The sequence below is a fragment of the Urocitellus parryii genome, unplaced genomic scaffold, assembly GCF_045843805.1.
Source record: "Urocitellus parryii isolate mUroPar1 unplaced genomic scaffold, mUroPar1.hap1 Scaffold_35, whole genome shotgun sequence".
NCBI lineage: Eukaryota > Metazoa > Chordata > Mammalia > Rodentia > Sciuridae > Urocitellus > Urocitellus parryii.
The window spans coordinates 2,322,892-2,347,322 of record NW_027553167.1 but is presented as its reverse complement, the minus strand read 5'-3'; the positions used below and the strand labels follow the sequence as shown (position 1 = coordinate 2,347,322).

The 24,431-nt window shown below is 37.7% G+C and overlaps 1 long non-coding RNA gene across 1 annotated transcript in view; it reads right to left on the bottom strand.

Moving 5' to 3' along the window:
• LOC144252003 (uncharacterized) overlaps positions 1-20,740 on the bottom strand; it is a 47,296-nt gene extending 26,556 nt beyond the window's left edge. Inside the window, exons 1-2 of the long non-coding RNA XR_013342850.1 lie at positions 20,656-20,740; positions 2,850-2,919 (exon numbers count right to left, since the gene is read on the bottom strand). This is a non-coding gene — a long non-coding RNA (uncharacterized LOC144252003). The remainder of the gene's footprint in view (positions 1-2,849; positions 2,920-20,655) is intronic.
• Positions 20,741-24,431: the final 3,691 nt, after the last annotated feature.

The following is a 24,431-nucleotide window of genomic DNA, read 5'->3' as shown; positions in this document are numbered from 1 at the left end:
ACATTTGATAGTCACTGGTTTATATCTTTTCCAAGCCACACTTCAAAGTCAAAAGTTCTAAATGTGATTTGTTTTTCACCAATAATGAACTAAATAGTTGAGTGTCTATGCTTGGCCAGCTGAAATGGTTACCTCTTAGGGTTGCAGAAGAATAGATCTTGCAAACACAGAAAGTATCAAGCCCCAACTTTCATTTTTGTAGTTGAGGAAAATATGCCCACATTGCAAACAGCACTGACCGCCCAAGACATTGCCTCAGTCACCTGGCATCTCTCTGCTGATAGAGGGCTTGGCCAGGGCTAACTGCCTGAAAGTAAATGAACAATGAATGCATGCCTTTCAGCCTTTCACGCTCTAACCCATACATTTTACTTCTATTAAAACTTCAAGGAATAAAAAGCCTCAAGAGCAAAGTGCTTCCGGGCTTTTACTCAAGTGCTGTCCTTTACAGAAACCGTGTTTCTGAAATCAGAGTAACACCCCTCATTTGCTCAGCCTTCCATGGAACCTCAAAGACCCAGAATGTGAAAAATGGATCACTAATTGCCCTTGTTTCCATTGCTCCTCAAAGAAAAATTAAAAGCATTAATATGTTGAGTCAAAGATTGCAGATTGTGTATGGAGCGGCACACTTCTATTTTTCTTCTTTTCAAGAGCAGTTAATTTTCTCCTGAGGAACTCTGGCTGCTCACTGTTTTATCCAGCATTGAATGACTGAAAGCAATTGTGTATTTTAAGCTCGGTAAGTATGGTATTTATTTGTAATTTCCTTTAAGAGATGAATCAGTTAAGACTTACACAAAATGTCAATATGTCAAAACACAGGATGTCCAGAGGCAATTGCTATGATTTGACTGGTGGTTTAGTTCCAAATTTGCTACTTTATTTACTTCTTTCAGTTCCGGATGAATAGGGTAAGCTAAGTTCACAATACTGCTGAGACTTTTTTTTTCTTTGATGATGAATAAAAAGTAGAAAGAGGTGCTTTGTCAGTGTCTTAATCAGACATTAAACAGATGAAATACAAATGATCTGACTTCTTACCAGATGAAATACTGGAAATTTTTCAACCACTTGAAATGGTGGGAAAACTAATTTTGTCACTCAGGAAGAACATAGTAAGAAAAATGCACTCTTTGGGTGGGTGGATGGACAATAATAAAGCATACAGACTTTTCTATATATAAATAATATAGAATAACAGCTATTTATATAGCATTTGCATTGTATTATGTATTACAAATCATCCAGAGATGGCAAAGCATATGGGCAGATGCGTATACACATATTATACCTCTGATATAAGGAACTTTAGTATTCTCAGACATTAATATCCATGGGGGTCCCGGAACCAATACTGAATGGACATCAAAGGATGATTATAAATAATTTCAGTTTGATCCTCATATCCACACTTCAAGTTGGAACCGTGCCCATTTCTTAGGTGAGGCAACTAAGGCACAGAAGGTTCCATCACCACTCTGTTAGGTAAGGGCATGAAAGGAGGAATCCAGGACAGAGCTGGAATCGGGGAAAGTTTCTAAAGAGCAGTGAGACGTTCCTTTGTGTCATCACAACTTATTAAATAGTTTGTCACCATCATTAGAAAATCAAATGTTTGAAGGCAAGGATTGTATGTTACTTACATTTTGATACTCAAGACCACAGTAGTGCCTGAAGCACAGAAAAGTGGGGGCTGGCAGTGAGGAGCTGACACATGAGCTCCCTGCACCTAGCCATCCCCTGCCTTCTGCTTGGGTCTGTCTGGCTGGAAGCATTGATGTCCTGCTGGTCCACATGTACAGACTTTAGACAGTGACACCCTGGGGGTGGGTGGGAGTCTCCTCCATCTGACACTCAATCACCTTAGTTGGCTGGAGTACCAACTTAGTTGGTACGTAGTTAGTACTTAGTTGGCCAGACAGTACCCTCCAGCTCTCCTCCTTGGCACATATGCTCAGCCTCTCACCCGTGTTTGTATCTGGTAATGTAGAGGCCTGCTGCTGAAGGAACATCACATCCCGGATTCTTGATTTGGTATTAGCAAGTGACAAGCTCCATTTCACATTGGCTTTGGTCACTTGCTGTGATCCAGATTCTCCAAAACCTCCCAGAATGGTATCTGGGCCACAATCCCAGCTAATGATCATAACCATGAGTGCTTTAGTTCTCTATTTACCATTGTCCCTTGTGACTGCAACTCCTTCCAAAGCAGGGTTTGGTCTATGATTCAGTCTGTTAATGTTACAACTTAACTTCAAGCCTGGCTACCAGCCTCTGCAGAATGACTTGTTAAATAAAACAGAACTTGTTGCACCCTCTCTATTCATGTGCATGCCTTTGTAAGGTTCCAATGCCACGTTGTTGAGATTGCAAGCTCTGATCTGGACGGGCCCTTTCATGGGACTGATTGTGCTGTTTGCCAGGCCTGGCAGTGGGGCTGTGCATGGAAGAACCTGTGAGGAGAAGGGCTGCAGAGACTGGCTGTCTTCCCAATCTCTCATTTCTACAGCACCACGACTTTAATTAAATATCCACCCTACTGACTCAGCAGCAGCTGAGAAGGCCTTGGGCAGAGCCAGGAGCCTGATAAATAGAGTGTAACTAGAGGTAGACACACTTCAGGTCTGCTGCTGAAGCCTATCAGTCCTGTTTTCTCGCCTGCTAGTGTGCTGTGCCAAGGACAGTCCAGTCCCCCTTCCCTGCAGGAGGACTCCCCAGGGGACTGACTGGAGGCAGCCAACCTGTGCTTTCTTAAAGCCTTATGGAAGAGGTGCTTTTCTAGACTCTGCTGGTCTTGGGGGTAAGACATTTACCAAACTTCTATTTTGCAAAGTGGCTTAACTCACCCAGTAAAGTTTTCCTCCTGGTTTTGCATAGCTGTGAGTGGCCACTATCTTTGAGAGCTCTCCAAGGTCCCTGGAGGAAGACAGAAGACAACAACCATCAAAGGGAAGAGACCAGGATTCCCACCCACAGTGCAGAGCAGTGCAAAGGCACAGGCTACAGACACCCCCCCCCCCCCCCGCCATGTGGGTTTCTGATTCCAGCTCTTCAACTCTTACCAGGGTTCCTGGGCTAATCACCCAACTTTGTCAGCCTTGGTCTTATGTACAAAACAGGAATTTTAGTATCTATTTTATAGAATGAATAGGAGAACTAATAGAGACCAAAAAAATGGCACATTCTAAACCTTTGATTAGAAAAAAAGTATTGTTCTGTTCCCCTTCTTCAAGGAGAGGATTTGAGGTCTTAGTGAGGCTGCCTCAAGCCCTTCTGCTTCAACACCTTTTGTGACTGTTTCCTGTCTGGTGGTAGATGCAATTCTTATTCAACTCATTTTCACCCTTTCTCCTCTCACCTCTTTACCAGGAAGTGATGCTTCACCTCATTGATATTGAACTTGGTCCTGAACTCAATTTGCCAATAGCATGTGAGCAGAGTGACAGTGTGATTGGCCAGAATCTAGGCCTGAAAGGACCCTGCATATTTCCAATCAACACCCTGGGAGTTTCCTTCCTGTATCAGGAGTCACAGCCCCTCCAGCCTGGGTCCCTAGATGGGATGAGTGGAGGAGATCAATAGTGTGAAACAGAGTTTCCATAAACAACCTGCACACCTATGAGCAAAATTACATGCCCAGCGCTACATGTCCCCAGATTCTGTAGCTATTTGTTGCGCAGCAATAGCTAACTTATCCAGCTTTCTAGGAATAAGTCAGAAAACAGGTCAGAGGTTCCCTCTGTTCTTGGATCTACTTGTCTATCTGAAAATTCTTGTATTCCATATATAATATTCATTCAATGGGAAAAATAACTTCTATCTTTTCAGAAATAACTCTGACTACCCCCTCATTCCTTTTGTCCATGTCTAGCTAGAAAAAAGAGAAAGTGTTGATTAGCAGCTATTTTTTTTCCAATTTTTCCATTTTATACCTGAACCTTTACATTTTATGTTCTCTGACTCTCCCCATCTCTAGCAGCCACAGGGAGAAGGGCTTAGTACTTCAAAATATTATATAGTTGTTGAAAATTTCAATGAACTGAGAAGGATAGAGTGAGCACTAAATAAATCTCTTGATTTAAGAAAACTTCCTTTATGAATGAAACTTATTGAGAATAAGTATTGTCCGATATAAAAACACAGGATGCCTAGTTAAATTTGAAATGTGGGTGAGCAGCATTTTTTTAGAATAAATATGCCCCAAATATTGCACAGAATATATTTATACTAAAATTATTTATTGTTTGTCTGAAATTAGAATTTAATTGGCAGGACTATATTTTTACTGGTTAAGTCTAACAAGCCTACTACTGTAATCTTGGCATTTGTTGTGTGTTGAGAATAGAGTGGTTACATACCACAGGAAAAGTCTTGACCCTTGTATATTTTGGATAACACGTGCATGTGTTCAATATTTATATACATACATTTGTACAAAACAGGAACATAGATACATATACATATATATCACATCTCCTATCAAATCCTACAATGCAGGAAGTCCAAGTGCCCTGAGCCGCACAGGAAGAAAAAGATATTAGCATATGGGTTGCCCCTCTCTCAGGCCACACCTATAGATTTCTCTCCATGCCAGTTGACAATGGAGAAAAAAATAGGCCTGTTTTTAAAATCCCTCTGCATGATATTCTGTCCCTTGCCAAATAGACTGATGCAATGTTAGAGATTATTCATGGATGGCCTTGGAAGAAAACAGAGAAGGCAAATTGGCTAAGTGAATAAGATACAGCAGCCAATGCCCTCAGCCATTTTATTTAGAAGGAATTTGACTTGAGAATTTGCCTTTATTCCTGGGCAGTGGTTAATAGTGTGGTCAGATGGTCAGGGACTTGGAAGAAGCAGTACAAAGTACTAGTGACAAAGACTTGGAGATGTATGTGGAACTTCTGGAACAGTCTCAGAATGTAAGGATTCCTGTGTTTTGCATGAGATCCCCCCAAAAAGCAATTCCACCAAAGTAATTCCTACTAATCAGGAGGGAAAGCCTGCCCAGTCTGGGAATATAATTCACTTCTCCTCCCTGACCCTCCCACTGTCCACTCAATGTGCAAGTGCAAGGTGGTAGAAATGAAGACCATACAACGATCCAGCAAAATTCATTTCTCTTGGCCAACATTTATCTGGCTACCCATTTCCAAGTGAGCAGCTTTCTAATGGTGACTAATCTCAAGTCTTTTGCATAGTATCTTGGAGGACCATCTCTGTATGTGGCAGGTTTGATTTCATAGCTCTCTTCCATTATGGACAACTATCAATTACTTTTCAGAAGTATCTAAATTTAGAATTTGTTTTCCTAGTCACACTTCTGCTATTTACCTGCACATGTCATAGTCTATGTGTATATTGCATATTGTGTGTATATGTGTTGAAACACCAGACCTCTAGCCCAACTGACAAACAATACCTTCCTTTGAAGGAATTCAGTCTTGCCAAAGAGAGAAGATGCTCAGAATTATTTTCTACTATATCATTTAGTGACTCTTATGGTCATCTCACAAGGGGTAAAGTTGGGATGCATCTCACATAACTAAATCTATGACCTGCTAGTAAAAGTTTTGCTTTTCTTCCTGCAATTACAGACTGTTAATTTAGAAGTTTTGGAGCATCATTAGAGAATTGCTCCCACCCAGAATTCAACAATGAATCCATGGAATTAGAAGCTAAGGATGCCATCTGGTCACTTTGAGCTCCTCATGCTATTCAACCAACCAGTGAAAAAAAGGTGCTAAGTTTTTGGCTGGGGCATTGAATCCTACCTAGGGAAAATAGTGTTGAACTAAGCAGTAGGTGAGAAGAACTTTAAATGGAACACAGGTGTGCCCTGGGCACCTCTTATTTCAGCCATGCTGAACATGAGATGCTAAGGGGCAGGGACACCTGGGGATCACATTCTTCAGGAACAATAGTTTGAGTCACTTTATTAGGCCAACATCCCTGATCACTTTGGAAACTGGCCAAAGGCCTAAGAAAAAAGAAAAATACAGAGTACCTGTCACAGTTCATGCCTCCCTGATATTTATTTTTATGTAGGTTATATTAATTCAAAAGTTTCAAAATATTGAGGCAGAATCAAGAGAGAACCAGGGGAGAAATAGATATCATCCAGAGCTAGATGCGTTAGCTGAAAGATTTGTGATATATCTTTGATTGGGGTACAGGTGGGTGGGGTGTGAATGAGGTTTCAGCAGAAAAGTGTGAATTGCAGTGGCTAGGTGGGAACTTTATTTTGAAAGGTGATTATGTGAAGAAAAGTGGATAAGGATGAGGGGTTTCCAAGCCTTATGTGTACCCTGTGAGACTTGACCAATTTAGGCTTCCCAGCATCCAATACCCTTCCCCCTTAGGCTAATCCCACAAGGGAGAGTCCTTGCCGGCCTTCATTAGGGAAACTGAAATAAGAGACACATTCCTTTCCTCAGATCTCTAGGGACAGGAAGGAGCCCACTCACAAACTGTGCTGGGGCAGTCGTCATCTGTCACCTCAAGCCCCTAATCCTAAAGGAATATGACCAAAAAGGAATAGCTAGTGGTTATCTGCAGTAGATGCAATGGTAGAGCTAAGGCACAGTGGGTGGGCATTTAAGGCCAGCAGTGTCTGCTGCAGTGTCAGCGCCTTTGATTTGGCTTTCAGTACCAATGATCAGGCCATGTTCTCTCTCTTCTGCAACAGACTCTGTTGGCCCTTGGCTGTTTTTTGACTGAGCATTCCAGTTCTCTTGTTGTTCTGTACATTATTAATGCTCCTTCCAGTGGACCTTCCATGAACTTTAGTAGGTTTGATGTTTGTTGCTTACCACTAATATCATTGCATAGAACAAGTGTTTACACAGTGAGAAAGTCTGCGGTGTAGCCTAGAAGTGGGTGGGGGATGTGTGAAGGTGCTTATCACTGGGGATAAGGTAGGTGGTCAAAGAGGAGTACAAAGCTTTGGATATGAGATGCATGGAAAACTGATGGTGGTAGAAATTTGGCAGAAGCAGAATGTGGTAAAACAGATGCCCAACTCTTCAAGAAATGAGGGGAAGGGATAAATTGGCCATATTGAAGAGAATGAGAAGGGAGCATAGAATAATTTAGCCAAATCCATAAAGTCCCAGAGGAGCAGTGATTTTATACAAGGTAACAAAGTGAGGATGTGGATCAGGTACCAGAGAGCAAGGAAGAGTCAGATAGAAAACCTTGCCCTTGTCATGTGTGGGAGAAATGTTGAGAAGCAGTGCTCTCCTGGCAATCACAGGTTTCAGTTAAGGCTAAGAGCTCAAAAGAATGTGTAGAGAGAAAAGAAAGGTCTAGAACAGTTTGTCCACCATGGAACAGAAATTTAACAGAGAGAGAGGGTACCTCTCAGAGGAGAGACCCAGGATGTCAAATCAGCTGGGAGGCTGTGCATACAATAATGATTTATATGGGAGAGAGAGAGAGAGAGAGAGAGAGAGAGAGAGAGAGAGAGAGAGAGAGAGAGAGAGAGAGAGAGAGAAAGAGAGAGAGATCATGTACCAGGGTCCCTTATACCTAAACACCTTAGTCTGTTTATCATTATGATAAGAATATCTTTTGCTCAACTACAGCAGTCACCAACTTCATTAATTTAACAGGATATGGGAGTTTTCTCTAATTTACTATCCAAATTCCAATTTTGTCGGTGGACCCAGTTCTGAATCTCATGGTCTTTCCTTCCATTATGGATCCAGCTTATGGCTGAACTTTGCACTAAATTGCATGTCCTCAGCATCCCTTAATCTGGAACATTTTCACAGCTTTTCTTTGTCTTGTAAGCATGCCTTTTTAACAATTTCGCTGCAGCACCAGTTGAAGACCAAAATATTAGGAATATATATATATATATATATATATATATATATATATATATATATAAAACAAAATCACCCATAAGCCCAGACCTCAGTTAGTTAAATTAACCACATTCCACTTCCCTGATATCATTGATGAGCCACTAAATGTCAATTGTATCTGTTTTCTGTCTCTTCCACTCTGTGCTTCTTTTGCCCTTGAGGGCAACCTCACATTGCTCCTCTCCACAATATGTATGTATGTGTTTGCTCAAAAATCTGTGAATGTGCTTCATAAACCACATAGTCCTATGTAAGTCTAAAGTGTGTTCAGCTAAACATCCAAGTTTGAAAATGGGATTTTATTGAACACCTTTTCCTGCTGCCTCACTGTGCATTTCTCTGGCTGCCTCCTGTCTTTGCTCACTTCTATCAGATCAGCGACTCCTTCCTCTATGTTCTCAGAGCACTGTAACTGTGCCTTACTGAATCACATTGCTATTATCTGTTTATAGGTCTGTCTCTCTCACCAGCTTGAGAGGTTAGACTATGTCTTATATCCTTTTATCTGCTTAGTACCCCCTAAATCCCTGGTGCACAGAATATGGAAGAAATGCATGTGTGAACTGGTTCGAATCTATCTAAATACACCCCTGAGGGGTGTGATGTTCTACGGGAAATTGCTCAGTCTTGGTTTGCAGGTGAACTATTGAGTTCTAAGCATCTGTGTCACTAGAACACTGCCTCATTGAGGACATCACACCTGCTCTATATTTACAAATTACTAAATCCACTTAAGCTCATGGTCAACATCATGGTATCCAACTAAAAACAAAGTAATTAATAAAACAGAATCACATGTAGGAGGAAAATTCAATCTTGTTGAAATTAAGACAGATGAAAAAACTGGTATAAAATTGGAGCACCAGATGGTATCAATGCATTACACTAATTTTCTATTCACATATTCAATTATAGTTTAAATAAAAACTAATATGGGTAATTTATCTCATGGAGTTTGTATACAACATCTGATTAAAAATTCCCACAATGTCCCATTTACCCGCCAATCTCACACTGCAGAAATACAGTTTCAGCAAGCAGGGCATGATCCTCAGGGCATTCTAGAGGGGATGCTCACTCCCCAGGTGCTATGTGGGAGGTGTCATGGGACTGGAAGTCAGAACTGACTTCTGTTTCCCATGAGTGTGGTAGTCACATGAAATACAGGCTTCCCAGTTAAATTTGAATTTCAGATAAAGAAATGTAGTATGAATGTGTCCTAAATGTTGCATGAGACACATAATAAAATGTATTTACAGTTACCAGGTACTTTCCTGTGCATCCCTTTACTCTCTGCAACAGTTCCATGAATCAGGATTCAGTAGGATTCATCAGGAAAGAGGTGGAAGCCCTTAGACATCAATGCATCCAGGGAGAGTTCTGCCACCTCCCTGCAGTATCTGAGTTCACGTCTCTGTTCAGCACAGCAGCCAGGATATCCCAAAGGAGCCAAGAGAGGTTGGGGTGGAATAGGAAGGCCAGGCCCTTTGACTCTGCCCTTACAGTGGAAACTGACCAGACTAGGCTTTCCTTCTGGGCCGGGTCTAGAGACAAGTCAACACATGGAGAAGATCCTATCCCACCATCTCTAAGACACTATGAAAAAATAAATCTCTGTACCTGCTTTGTGGTGTCAGAAACTTTTTGAAACAGGAAGTGGGAGTGTGTATGTGACAAGAATTTCAAAGTCATAATGGATATATAGCACTAAAATCCAAATGGAAATCATTTAAAAGGACAAGATTTGGTATGACTGTAAGTGACTTCCATTGGATTATCCTCCTGTTGTAGTGGGTGCCCATGATGGTGAAGAATCAGACAGCAAAGTTACAAGCTTATTTGAGATGGGGCAAGAAGCTACTCAGAGCTGTAAATGGGCATGGAACCAAAAGACAGGGATATTGGAGATATTACCTTATAAAACCCAACCTGATGCATGGACTGAGAGTTAGATAAATGAATCAGTATGTGATAAAGCAAGTATATTAAGATGGCAATGTTAAAATTTAAGTGGTAGGTATTTAGGTTGGATGTCAAATTTATTCAACTGTGCTGCATATTTAAAAACAAAATTGGCCCTCTGTATCTGTAAGATTGAAAACATTTGAAAAAAGTTACATCTACCATATATGTACAGACATTTTTTGGTCATAATTCCTTAAACAATATAACATAATAACTGTTTACATATTTCTTATATTAGGTGTTGAAGGTCATCTAGAGATGATTTAAAGTACACAGGAGGATAATTCTAGGTGATGTGCAAATATTGTGCCATTTGATGTACAGGAATTGAGCATGCATGGATCTTGCTGTCTGAGGGAGTCCTGGAAAAATATTCCCAGAATATCAAGGAATATCATAATAAAATGTTGGTGGGAAAATACCCACAACAGAGTTGTAAGAATTTTATATAATGGTATACAGGTCCTCCAAATCAGGCATCCCAACTCGATTTCCTTTAGCAGCACTCAGAGGTGTCTATGTCATTCACGGCAGAAGTCACAGAAACCTCTGCAATAGTGATGGGACCCAGGATGTCCATGGTCCCCGCTGCCTGCCTGATGTCAGCACTTCTCATTTTCTTCATCTCAGGGAAGAAGTGGTCCATGTGTGAGGATGCTTGCCAGAGGGCAAGAGAGAAACTACTAATTAAGAATAGAGAAGATTATATCAATCTGAGCAAATCTTCAGTTGGTGTTACTGAACTTGGGGGAAAAACCATGTCTTAGAAGTAGCACAAGAAAAAGCACAAACTGCTGACAGTTATAACTTCAGGAACAAGGTCATTTAGAGGAAATCCCACTGAGGAAAATTGTATTGAACTAGCAGGGGTCTCTGCCCACCATTCACTCTACCCAACCCAGGAAATTATTGCAAATAACTGTTTCCTGCAACTGATTTACACTGTAGAGACAATGAAATATGAATATGAAAATACGAGAACTTGATTAAATTGTCAGTTTTTCCCTTGCCTCTAAGTTTTCTCTGATCATCATAAAAATAATAAAATCTGCAACACACTTAATTCCTTAATGTTTAGTAATTGACAGCTCATTTTTAATGAAAACTTATTGCTGGTCAATTTAGGAAATTTGGACCTGTTGTTTTGATAATGACTAGCTTATTTTTTTTAACTTGGCACCTTTTCCTTTTCTTCCCATATTAATCTTTATTTAAATCCTCCTTTACTGATCCCATGCCATTTCTCTGTTAATCTCTTTTTGAATGCTCACAGACTGAATGGATTTTCCCTTTTCTGTGTCCTGCAGCATCTCAGGTTTAACCCTCTTGGAATATGTCATTTTTACCTTGGGTAGGTATTTAGATGTTTACTTTATTGATCCTTTTACTCTTAGGGAAAATAATCATATCTCTAGGAGTACCATACTCAGTGCCTTAAATATAACAGATGATCAGCTGTGCAAAAAATACATATATATATATATATATATATATGGAAATAACTTCATTTTAATATTAAATAAAATAATATTTGAAATGAAAGAACCAGGGATCTTTGGAGAAATGGCTGATTCCAGAACTGGGCCAAAAATAATACAAAATGGAGATCTTATTAAAAAAACAAAGAAGCTAAATTGAAGGGTCTACTATGAATCAAATATGAAAAAATTTGAGCAACAAAATAAATAAATACAGTGATCCATAGAATAAAATTAGAAACTATGAGTCTTCACTGAGATAAATGTGTAATGAATAAATTAATTTTGCAGAAAACACTTCCTTATAGAATTCCAACTACAAGTAGTAAAAAAGACGGAATTAAAATATTGACACTATATTTTGGCAACCACTAATAGTAATAATTGTTTCAATAATTCTCTCTCTCTCTCTCTCTCTCTCTATATATATATATATATATATATATATATATATATATATATATATTTATATACATATACATATACACAAACATATCAATATACATATGTATCAATAATTCTCTCTTTATATATACTCTCTCTCTAGAGAGAGAGTATATATATATATATATATATATATATATATATATAGAGAGAGAGAGAGAGAGAGAGTCTCAAAATGTCTCCTCACAAGATGCCTAATAATTACAAAGGAAAAAATACATTTACAGTGGAGAAACCTATCAGATATCACCGTGAACTATTGGTTAATATGCAAATACTGTGCGATTTGATGTATAGGACTTGAGTTGATATTAAGATAATATCACAGATCATCTTAATTTGAGTTGCCATAACAAAATAACCACAGTTTTGGTGGCTTATAAATAATGGAAACATATATCTCAGAGTTCAGGGAGGCTGGGAAGTCCAACGTCAGATGTGTCCGGCTAGGGCTTCATCGGTGGCCATCTACCCATGGTTTCCTCACTTAGTGGAAAGAGAAAGGGAACTCTCAAGAGTCTCTTTTATAAGGGCACTGATCTCATTAAAAAGGGCTCCATCCTCATGATCTAAACACTTCCCAAAGGCCCTAACTCTTCATATTATCATATTGAGGGTTAGGTTAATATATTAATTGAGGGAGCACAAATATTTAGTCCATAGTACCAATACTGAGGGAAATTACGTGCCTCTTGATGTGATGCACTAAGAACACAACAACAATTTTTAGTATTCTTGACAGAAATGTATAACATGATTCTAAACACAAGGATACACAGACAAAGCCAAAGTGAGGGACATTCCACAAAAATATTTGTATGTATTGCTCAAAATGCCAGTCATGGACTGGGAATGTGGCTCAGTTGTAGAGAGCTTGCCTACTATGCCTGAGGCCCTGAGTTAAATTCCCAGTATATAAAAAAAAGTAAATCATGAAAGACAGAAAGAACAGGAACATTTTGGATTAAAGAGGCCTAAAGAAGGCTGGTATTGTGGCTCAGTGGTAGTGTGCTTGCCTGGCATGTGTGAGGCACTAGGTTTGATTCTCAGCACCACATATAAATAAATAAATAAAATAAAGATCCATTGACAACTAAGAAATATATATTTTAAAAAATAAAGAAGGCAGATCTAAGATGGCAGAATAGAGAAGGTACTGTTTCTGGCTGCTCTTTGGAATTAAACCAAGAAAACAGTCTCCTCAAGGTCTCACCTAGATGGAATACAACATCTCAGAGCATATGACAGGACCCCTATACAGAGGATTTTCGCAAAAACAATCAGAGGTGCGACCACCTGCGCAGAAATCAGAGGCTCTGTGTTCCAGTAAGACTCTGGACTCCAGACCACAGCCCGCAATTCTAGTGCACACAGCTCTCAAGCGGCGGAGCAGAATCACCTAATCAGCTGCACCTGCTCCCATGCAGGCCACAGGGCAGCAATCTAACCACAGCACAAGGTCATCCCAGCTCCCCCCACCTCACCAGACACCCCAGTGCTGGAAACAGACCAACTCCATCTTGAAATATCTCTCTCATCATTTTTTGGTGGACGTGGCTATTAACATGAACCTCTGTTTGAACAGGTACCTGGTTTCCAATTTCCTCCCCTGCCCCCTCCCCAGCTGAGATTACTCGGCACAGTGACTCCCAGCACAAAAACCGATCTCAGCTGAATGGGAGTGGGAGCCCAGTGGGACCAGGGCACTGCCCACCTGGAGCGCGCCTGAGGGTGACAGATCCTGCAGTTGTGACCTGATATGCAAAGGAGGAGAGGGGTCTTGTGACAAACAACAAAAAACCTGAAGCAAATCAGAGAGAATAGGATTGGGAAGCTCCAGGCAGGAGAGGGAGACGATACCAGGGGCCTCGAGTCCTCTCACCTACTGGAAGAGAAGAGAAGCAGAAAGGAAACAGAATTCTAAGAGAATTTGTTGTTATTGTTGTTGTTGTTATTGTTTGTTTGGTTGGTTGGTTTTTTTGTTGGTGGTATTGCCTTCTTATCCTTATTCTTCTTCCTCTACCCTCTATCCTCTGGCTCTCACAACCTCAACATATGTGAAACCAAGAGCTTTACATGAAATAGAACAATGAGAACTGAGTCACATGAATAATAGAGAGGAATAGCATAAGGCCCAATCCCCTGTTTTTGTTGGTTTTTTTGTTTGTTTTATTCTCTTTTCTTTCTTTTTTCTTCTTTTTTCTCTTTCTTTCTTTCTTTCCCTTTTTTCCTTCTTTCTTCTTCTTGCACCCTCCAAATTTTACTATTTTGACATCCTGTAATTTTCTAAATACATATGTATCTGTTTTTATGTACTCTATTGTCCTCCACATACTTGTCTACCCTAAATTACCTCCTATCTATTCCCCTGCTTATAACCCTCTTCATTAGAGTTCTCCTTCAAATTTCCTAAGTTATATTAACCCCATACCCTCACATCTTTCCCCCTTAACATATCATCCTACGCCCAACCCCCAATTCACTGGCCACAACCAGAAACCGTACACCTTTTATGAAACTACTCATTATATTTTAAAAAACAATTGAATCCAACATTTCTGGACATTGAGACTAACTATAAATGTCTTAATAACAACAATTTGTTCTTAGGTGATGTACTCTTGATATTAGGATCTGTTAACATTGTCCTTCCCCACAAAGGAGGGACCTTGGAATCATACAAGAGCACTACAAATCTATAGGGTAAAAACAATAACACACCAGTCACATAGAGCTGGAAAAAAAAAAACAAACAAAACGTGAGCAACATGAAAAGACAAGGGAAGAAAGTACCACAGTCAATTCAAGGCAACACATCATTAGAAGAATCGACAGCAGAAAGAATGACGGAGAAAGATTTCAGGATATACATGAATAAAATGTTTAGGGATCTCAAAGAAGACATTAGACAACAAACACAGGCAGGAAAAGATAACTTTGACAATAAACTACATAAACAAATTTAAGAAGCAAAAGATAAACTCAACAGGGAGATAGAGGTTATACAAAAACAAACAAACAAACAAAAAGAAATCCTTGAAATGACAGAAACAATAAACCAAATTAAAAACTCAAATGAGAGCATCACCAATAGAGTAGACCACTTACTAGATAGAATAAAGTATACCATCTTTAAAAGAACATAGCACAGTGAAAATGATAAGAAACCACGAGCAGAACATCCAAAAATTATGGGATAGCATAAAAAGACCAAATTTAAGAATTATTGGGATAAAGGAAGGCATAGAGGTCCAAACCAAAGAAATGAACAATCTGTTCAATGAAATAATATTAAAAAACTTTCCAGACATGAGGAGTGAAACAGAAATCCATATCCAAGAAGCCTATAGGATGCCGTATATGCAAAATCACAACAGATCCACACCAACACACATTATAATGAAAATTTCCAACCTACAGAATAAGGAGGGAATTTTAAAAGCCACAAGAGAAAGGAATCAGATTACACATAGGGATAAATCAATAAGGATAATGGCAGATTTTTCAACACAGATCCTGAAAGCTAGAAGATCCTGGAGCAACATATTTCAAGCTCTGAAAGATAATGGGTACCAACCAAGAATCTTGTATCCAGAAAATTTAAGCTTAAAATTTGAAGATGAAATAAAAAACCTTCCACGATAAACAAAAGTTAAAAGAATTTATAGCTAGAAAACTGGCACTACAAAACATCCTTGGCAAAACATTTCATGAAGAAGAAATGAAAAACAACAATGAAAACCAGCAGAGGGAGGTAGCACACTAAAGGAAAAACTAATCAAAGAGGAAAACCATGTCAAGTTAACAAAAATAAACAAATATGGCTGGACAAACCATGTCTCAATAGTGACCCTAAATGTTAATGGCTTAAACTCACCCATCAAAAGACATAGATTAGCAGATTGGATTTTAAAAAAAAGATCCAACAATATTCTGCCTAAAAGAGACTCATCTGTTAGGAAAAGACATACACAGACTGAAGGTGAAAGGTTGGGAAAAATCGTACTACTCACATGGACTACGGAAGCAAGCAGGGGTTTCTATACTCATATAAAATAAAGTAGACTTCAAGCCAAAGCTAATCAAAAGGGATAAAGATGGACATTACATACTTCTCAAGGGATGCATACACCAACAAAACATAACAATCATAAATATATATGCCCCAAACAATGCTGCAGCCATGTTCATCAAACAAACTCTTCTCAAGTTCAATAGTCAACACAACCACAACACAATGATTATGGGTGACTTTAACACACCTCTCTCACCCTGGATAGATAATCCAAACAAAAGTTGAATAAAGAAACTATAGAGATCAATAACATAATTAATAACTTAGACTTAACTGACATATATAGAATATTTCAACTGACATCAAGTGGATACACTTTCTTCTCAGCAGCACATGAATCCTTCTCTGAAATAGACCATATACTATGCCACAAAGCAACTCTTAGCAAATACAAAAAAGTACAGACACTATCATGTATTTTATCACATCATAATCGAATGAAATTGGAAATCAATAACAAAATAAAAAATAAAAATTTATTCATCATACGGAGATTGAACAATATGCTACTGAATGAACAATGGGTTACAGAAGACATAAAAGGAGGAGATTAAAAAATTCTTAGAGGTAAATGAGAGCACAGACACAACATATCAAAATCTCTGGGAAATTATGCAAGGAGTACTAAGAGAAAAATTCATTGCATGGAGTTCATTCCTTAAAAGAAGAAAAAGCCAACAAATAAATGACCTCAAACAACATCTTGAAGCCCTAGAAAAAGAAAAGCAAATCAGGAGCAAAAGCAGTAGAATGCAAGAAATAATGAAAATCACAGCTGAAAATCAGTGAAATTGAAACAAATTATTTATTTATTTGAAAAAACAAATAAAATTGACAGGCCCTTAGCTACGCTAATGAAGAGAAGGAGAGAGAGAACTCAAATTATCAGCATATGTGATGAAAAAGGCAATATTACAACAGACACTACAGAAATACAGAAGATAATTAGAAATTATTTTGAAACCTTATACTCCAATAAAATAGAAGACATTGAAGACATTGACAAATTTCTTAAGTCATATGATCTTCCCAGATTGAGTCAGAAAGATATACACAACTTAATCAGACCGATATCAAGTTAGGAAATAGAAGAAACCATAAAAAGATTACCAACGAAGAAAAGCCCAGGACCAGATGGATACACAGCTGAGTTCTACAAGACCTTTAAAGAAGAACTAATACCAATACTCTTCAATTTATTTCAGGAAATAGAAAAAGAGGGAGCACTTCAAAACTCATTCTATGAGGCCAATATCACCCTGATTCCTAAACCAGACAAAGACACTTTAAAGAAAGAAAACTTCAGATCAATATCTCTAATTAACATAGATGCAAAAATTCTCAATAAAATTCTGGAAAAATCAAATTCAAAAACATATCAAAAATATTGTATACCATGATCAAGTGGGATTCATACCAGGGATGCAAGGTTGGTTCAACATATGGAAATCAACAAATGTAATTCATCTTATCAATAGAGTTAAAGATAAGAATCATATGATCATCTCCATAGACACAGAAAAAGCAGTTGACAAAATACAGCATCCTTTATGTTCAAAACACAGTAAAAACCTAGGGATAACAGGAACATATCTCAATATCATAAAGGCTATCTCCACTAAGCCTCAGGCCAACATCATTCTAAACGGTGAAAAATTGAAGGCATTCCCTCTAAAATTAGGAACAAGGCAGGGATGCCCTCTTTCACCACTTCAACATAGTTCTTGAAACACTGGCCAGAGCAATTAGACAGACAATAGAAAATAAAGAGATATGTTTAGGAAAAGAAGAAGTTAAATTAGCACTATTTGCTGATGATATGATTCCATACCTAAAAGATGCAAAAAACTCCACCAGAAAACTTCTAGAACTAGTTAATGGATTCCGAAAAGTAGAGGATATAAAATCAACACCCATAAATCAAAGGCATTTCTGTATATCAGTGACAAATCCTTTGATAAGGAAATGAGGAAAACTACCCCATTCACAATATCCTCAAAAAAAAAAGATACTTCTGAATTACCAAAAGAGGTGAAAGATCTATACAATAAAAACTACAGAATCCTAAAGAGAGAAATCAAAGAAGACCTTAGAAGATGGAAGGATCTACCTTGCTCTTGGATAGGCAGAATTAATATTATCAAAATGACTATACTACCAAAAGTACTATACAGATTTAATGAAATTCCAATCAAAATCCCAATCACATTCCTTATAGAAATAGAAAAAGCAATCATGAAATTTATCTGGAAAAATCAGAGACCCAGAATAGTAAAGCTATCCTAAGCAGGAAGAGTGAAGCAGGTGGTATTGCTATATCATACCTTAAACTATACTATAGAGCAATAGTAACAAAAACAGCATGGTATTGGCACCAAAACAGGCCAGTAGACCAATGTTACAGAATAGGGGACACAGAGATTAACACATAAAATTACAATTATCTTATATTAGACAAAGTGCCAAAAACATGCACTATAGAAAAGATAGCCTCTTCAACAAATTGTGCTGGGAAAACTGGAAATCCACACACAACCAAATGAAATTAAACCCCTATTTCTTCCCATGCATGAAACTTAACTCAAAATGGATCAAACACCTAGGAATTAAACCAGAGACACTGTGTCTAATATAAGAAAAAGTAGGCCCTAATCTTCATCATGTGGGATTAGGCCCCAACTTCCTTAATAAGACTCCTATAGCACAAGAATTAAAACCAAGAATCAATAAATGGGATGGACTCAAACTAAAAAGTTTCTTTTCAGCAAAAGAAACAATCTGTGAGGTGAACAGAGAGCCTACATCCTGGGAACAAACTTTTACTCCTCCTACATCAGACAGAGCACTAATCTTTAGGGTATATAAAGAACTCAAAAAGCTAAACACTAAAAAAATAAATAAATAACCCAATCAACAAATGGACTAAGGACCTGAACAGACACTTCTCAGAAGAGGATATACAATCAATCAATAAATTTATGAAAAAATGCTCATCAGCTCTAGCAATCAGAGAAATGCAAATCCAAACCACTCTAAGATATAATTTCACTCCAGTCAGAATGGCAGCTATTATGAAGACAAACAACAATAAGTGTTGGTGAGGATATAGGGAAAAAGGTACACTTATACATTGCTGGTGGGACTGCAAATTGGTGCAGCCAATTTGGAAAACAATTTTCCAAGATTCCTTGGAAAACTTGGTATGGAACCACCATTTGACCCAGCTATTCCTCTTCTCGAATTATACCCAAAGGACTTAAAAACAACATACAACAGGGACACAGTCACATCAATGTTTATAGCAGCACAATTCACAATAGCTAAATAGTGGAGCCAATCTAGATGCCCTTCAGTGGAGGAATGGATAAAAAAATGTGGCATATATACACAATGGAATTTTACTCAGCAATAAAAAAGAACAGAACCATGGCATTTGCCAGTAAATGGATGGCATTGGAGAAGATAATGCTAAGTGAAATCAGCCAATCCCCAAAAAACAAATGTCAAATGTTTTCTCTGATATAAGGAGGTTGACTCATACTGGGTTTGGGAGGGAGAGCATGGGAGGAATATATAAATTCTAGATAGGGAAGAGGGGTGGGAGGGTAAGGGAGGGGGCAAGGGATTAGCAAGGATGGTGAAATGTGATAGACATTATTATACAAAGTACATGTATGAAGACTTTAATTGAGTTGTCAACATACTTCATATACAAGCAGAGATACAAAAATTGTGGTTTATATGTGTATTAATAATTGCAATGCAAAAAGAAAAAAGAAAAAAGAAGAATAGTGTTACCTTAGATTAGGCAGAGGGAAGTGAAAGGCGGAGAAGGCAGGGGATGTGGGGATAAGAAATATAGTAGAATGAAACAGACATTATTACTGTATGTATGTATGTGACTGTATGACCAATGTGATTCTACAATATGTACACTCAGAAAAAGGAGAAATTATATCTCATCTATGTATGATATATCAAAGTATATAAGTGCATTCTACTGTCATGTATAACTAATTAAAACAAATACAAAATAAAAAAAATTTAAAAGACTAAAGAGACATGATACATAAATGGAGTGTGTAATTCTGAATTGGATTCTGGGCTTGAAATGTTTTTGTTTTTCTTGTGCTAAATAAACATCCATGAAATAATTAATGAAGTTTTAATGTATCAAAGTCGAGTTTTTGATTGTAATAATTGTACCGTGGTTACATTAGACAACATCCTGTTTTAAGGAAACATACTCTGAACTCTGAGGTCCAGAGTATCATTTTACCTACTTAAATAGTATAGAAAAAATAGATAGATGGTATAGATACAACACACAAAGAGACAGAGAGAAAGGGAGTAAAACAGGTTATTTGCTTTGATATTAACTCTTAAGGAAGTTTGTATAGGAATTCTAAGCACTATTTATTTTCACACTTTTTCTCTGAAATTATGTCAAAATTTAAAAATGGGGAAAAACTGTTGACAAAAAATGCATATATTTATACATTACTAAATTAGCCAATTTTTAAAGATTACGTTAAAAGCACATTATATATAGTCTAAATTTCCCAAGATTTCTAATTTTTTGCTCCCCCACAAAATTATCAATATATATATATATATATATATATATATATATATATATATATATACACACACACACACACATTTCTCATGGTTTCTTAATTTCTGTGAATTTTACTTTTCTTGTCATAAAAAATTCTTCTAGAGTATTGATTTTCTCTGCTTAGTGACCAAAGTTGAAAGTCAGATGAAAACCTCACAGAATTTAAGGTGAGCCCCATCCTGACTCTACACAGCTTACCTGTGCTTATCAGGGAAGGATTTTCTTGCACATGAGCAGGGCGGTTTTAGTCTCCTTCAATATGTCTGGAGCCCTCTTAAAGTCACTTTTCCTGTGTCAGGTTTGTTTGCAGACTTCCACCCCATCCCACCTTTTCAGGATAAGGAGCTTGGGTTTCTCTGTTGTCTCTGCAACAGTGTGGAATGCTGAAAAAATATTTATTTTGAGCTCACAGCTCTTGGCCTTTATTTACAAAAGTATGTCCTCCTAAATGTCCACATGTCTTGTTTACTCAGAGACCTATTTCTTAAGCAAAGGGCACTTCAATAAATTTAAGGCCTGCCAGGCCAAGCAAGTAAAGGTACCATCTTGTTTCAGCCCTAAAATTACCATATGAGATAGGGAGTTTGTCCATTTCACAGATGAGAAAACTGGGGATCAAAGTTTTTAAAGTCCCTGAAACTTCCATGAAAAGTAAATGGCAGAGCTAAAATTTGAACTCAGACCAATTTAACAACAGAGCATATATATTTCACTTTTATTATATTCAGTAATTCTCTATTTCAATTAATCTACTTTACAATTTAAGCAAATAACCCTATTGAATACACATCCTTAACACAGGTACTCCTTACAGATACTTTTTTCTGATCCTCTGTAGGTTCAGGGGTGCCAGGGGGATAGAAAATAAAAATGTAGATATTGAAAAGTAAATTGAAAACGAAGTTCATGCACACTTGGAACTGAGGGATACAGCAGGTGCTTATTGACATGCTTGCTATGGTGTTTGCTCTGGAAATTAATTCTTAAGTTGGTGTGTTTCCACATTTGATCATTGACAGGAAGCAAGAGAAAGAATCTAAGAAGGACCAAGAGGCACCCAACCTCAGATTCATATTAGGTATCATTCTTGAGAACAGCTGGTTTATCCGGAAATAATGATAATCCATATCGCTGCCATCTGTCAACACCCGGTAGCTCTTTTCCCTGCATAACAGAAATAGAAGCAGTGGTGTTGGGAACGGAACACACCAGAACCTTTGGCTTGAGTGGCATAGCTCCAACTCACTCAGACCCAAGCCCCAAGGCCCCTTATTTTCTTCTGAGAGGTGCATGTACCAACAAAGGTAAATGCTCCTGGGTCCCCAGCAAAGGTTAAGCCACTCATCCATCAGGAAGGAAGCAAAATAATAATAATAATAAAACAGCTAATAGCTAACAGGTGATGGCCTGCTTTAAAGAAATGAACCTGATGCAAGACCCAGGAGAATGCAGACCTAAGGACAAGAAAATGACCTAAACACTCTGTCAGCACTTACCCCGTGACACAGCCTTAGTATTTTTGTCATTGGTAAATATGTTTGGAGAGCAACTTGAAATTCTCCAGATTGACCCATTTGCCTTGGGGAATTGTTCTGTGGTTAAACAGAGGTGACCTGTCTTCAAATCCAGGGAGTTGGAAGGATCCCCTATTAGCCAAATAACAACCAGTGAGCAGAGTCATCACCACATGCAGCAAACAAGCCACCTACAAATCACCCAACTGAGTTCTGTCCAAATTCATGCATCACAAATAGTGAGCTACAATAAAATGATTATTGTTTTGAACATCTAAATGTGGAAGGATAGCTTGTTACACATCCATAGACAACTGGGATGCTGGGCCTCAGCATCCCTCTCTGTCTTATAAAAGAATTAGATTCCTTGTACCCCAAGAGTTCTTATAATCCTGAACAAATAATCCCACGTAAGTACTTTGAGCCTGTTTTATCTTAGTGATGAGTAAATTTGTACTAATGTGGTTTAATGTTAGTCTTTCCATCATCAAATTGCAGCAAGAAACACACTTTTGAGTTGCTACCTTAGCCCCAAGGGCTCTCTGTACAACTGAATGTTTGGCTAGATGGAGCCTCAGAACCCACCAAGACCATGGGATCTAGCCACTGTGCCAGCACGCAGGGCATTAGCACTTATGTTGTTCTTCTCTCATTCAGAATCCTATAAGTAAAGCCAAAAGGCCAAAGGAGTCTCTTTCTCTCATTAAGAAACTGGTATGAGAATAAGAAGAGCCAAAATTTGATACAAAAATGATAAAATGAAAAAATGTACAATCTAGACAAAATTCCATAAATAAGAATGTATTTTTTCTATACATAATTTTCCTTAATAGCATCTTTAAAGGGCTGTCTTTACAAATTTATCTTAGCCATCTAGCCATCTCTGAGCCTATTTACATTTTTACTATCTTGGGATAACAAGCTCCATATCATTTTTATATTTATTTGTCCCAAATTTACCTCCTATAAATTAGTTTTAGTCATGTACCAGCTCCTCTGGGTGTTTTAGGGTTAGCAAATCCAAAAATCTGGGTTGAGAAACAAAAGATACTGAAAATTAGCCACACCATACTCTCTGTAAAGTAAGCCCAGTTATAAATATAGAAGTCAATAAAATTGAATATGGAGTTTTTCCACCAAAAAGATTCTCAAGAAAATCTGTCAGAAAAAAAATACAGACCAAATGATAGAAGAAGAAAGCTTGTTTATCACATAAAGGATCATCTGATTATGATTTTAGACAGCATAGCGTCAAAGGTTTAGTTAGACTCAAGTAGATCTTGGAATGAAGCAAATCCCACTATTTATTATCTGTGTGTCTCTGACAAGTTTCCTGACCACTCTTAGGAAAAATAACTAGACATGGGGAGGAGGCACCCTATGTGTTGGACTGCCCAGGAAGCCATCCTGTTTGGGCTACATTCTACTTCCCTGTGAATAGCTCTGTGACACTGGGAAAGCTGCCTAACAATGCTGCATTTCAGTCTCTTAATTTGTAATATTCAAAAATAATAAAACTACTATTTTATTATTTGTTGTGTCTTCATAAGGTTTCATGAGGTTTAAAAACGCAAAGCTCTTAGGATGTATCTGGGATTTGGTGAGTGCCATAAAGTATTAAGGGTTATGACTATGGTAAAGTACTAAATAAATGTTCATTCTTTTCCTTTTCTTCTTCTGCAACTTTTATGATAAGGAGGAAACTGCTTTTTTTAAGGAGCCTGACATTTGTACCATGTAAATTAAAATATGTAATATTTTACATATATGTCATCTAGCTTAATTGTTAATTAAATGACTAACCATAACTCACTTTGGACAAAATGAAGAGCTTCCAGATTACCAAGCTCAAGTGATAGAGGGATCTGATGCATTCCTTCATGCGAGGTTTTGATTCCATCCTTATTCTGTATGCTAGGCATTTTCATTATGTCTTGATGTAGATCCATTGTAATTTCGTACACTTGGTGTCCTGTAAGCTTCTTGTATTTGATTTTTCAATTCATTCTTCATGTTTGGGAAATGTTCTGTTATTATTTCATGACGAGATTGTGCATTCCTTTGGTTTGAATCTCTGTGCCTTCCTCTATCCTGATAAATCTTAGATTTGGTGTTTTGATGCTATCCCATAATTCTTGGATGTTCTGCTCATGCTTTCTTATCCTATTCACAGTGTGGTCAACTTTATTTCTAAGGTTATATTTTATCTTCATTATCTGAGGTTCTGTCTTCCAAGTAATATAGTCTGTTGGTGATGATTTCTATTGAGTTTTTTTTATTTGGTTTATTGTTTCCTTCATTTAAAGGATTTCTGATTTTTTTTCCAGAATCTCTTTCTTGAAGTAATCTTTTGCTACCTATATTTGTTCATTTATATCTTCATTGGTGTGATCAATGGTTGCCTGTATTTGCTCTCTTATCTTTTTGTTGGAGTGAGCTATTTTCACCTGTATTTGCTCT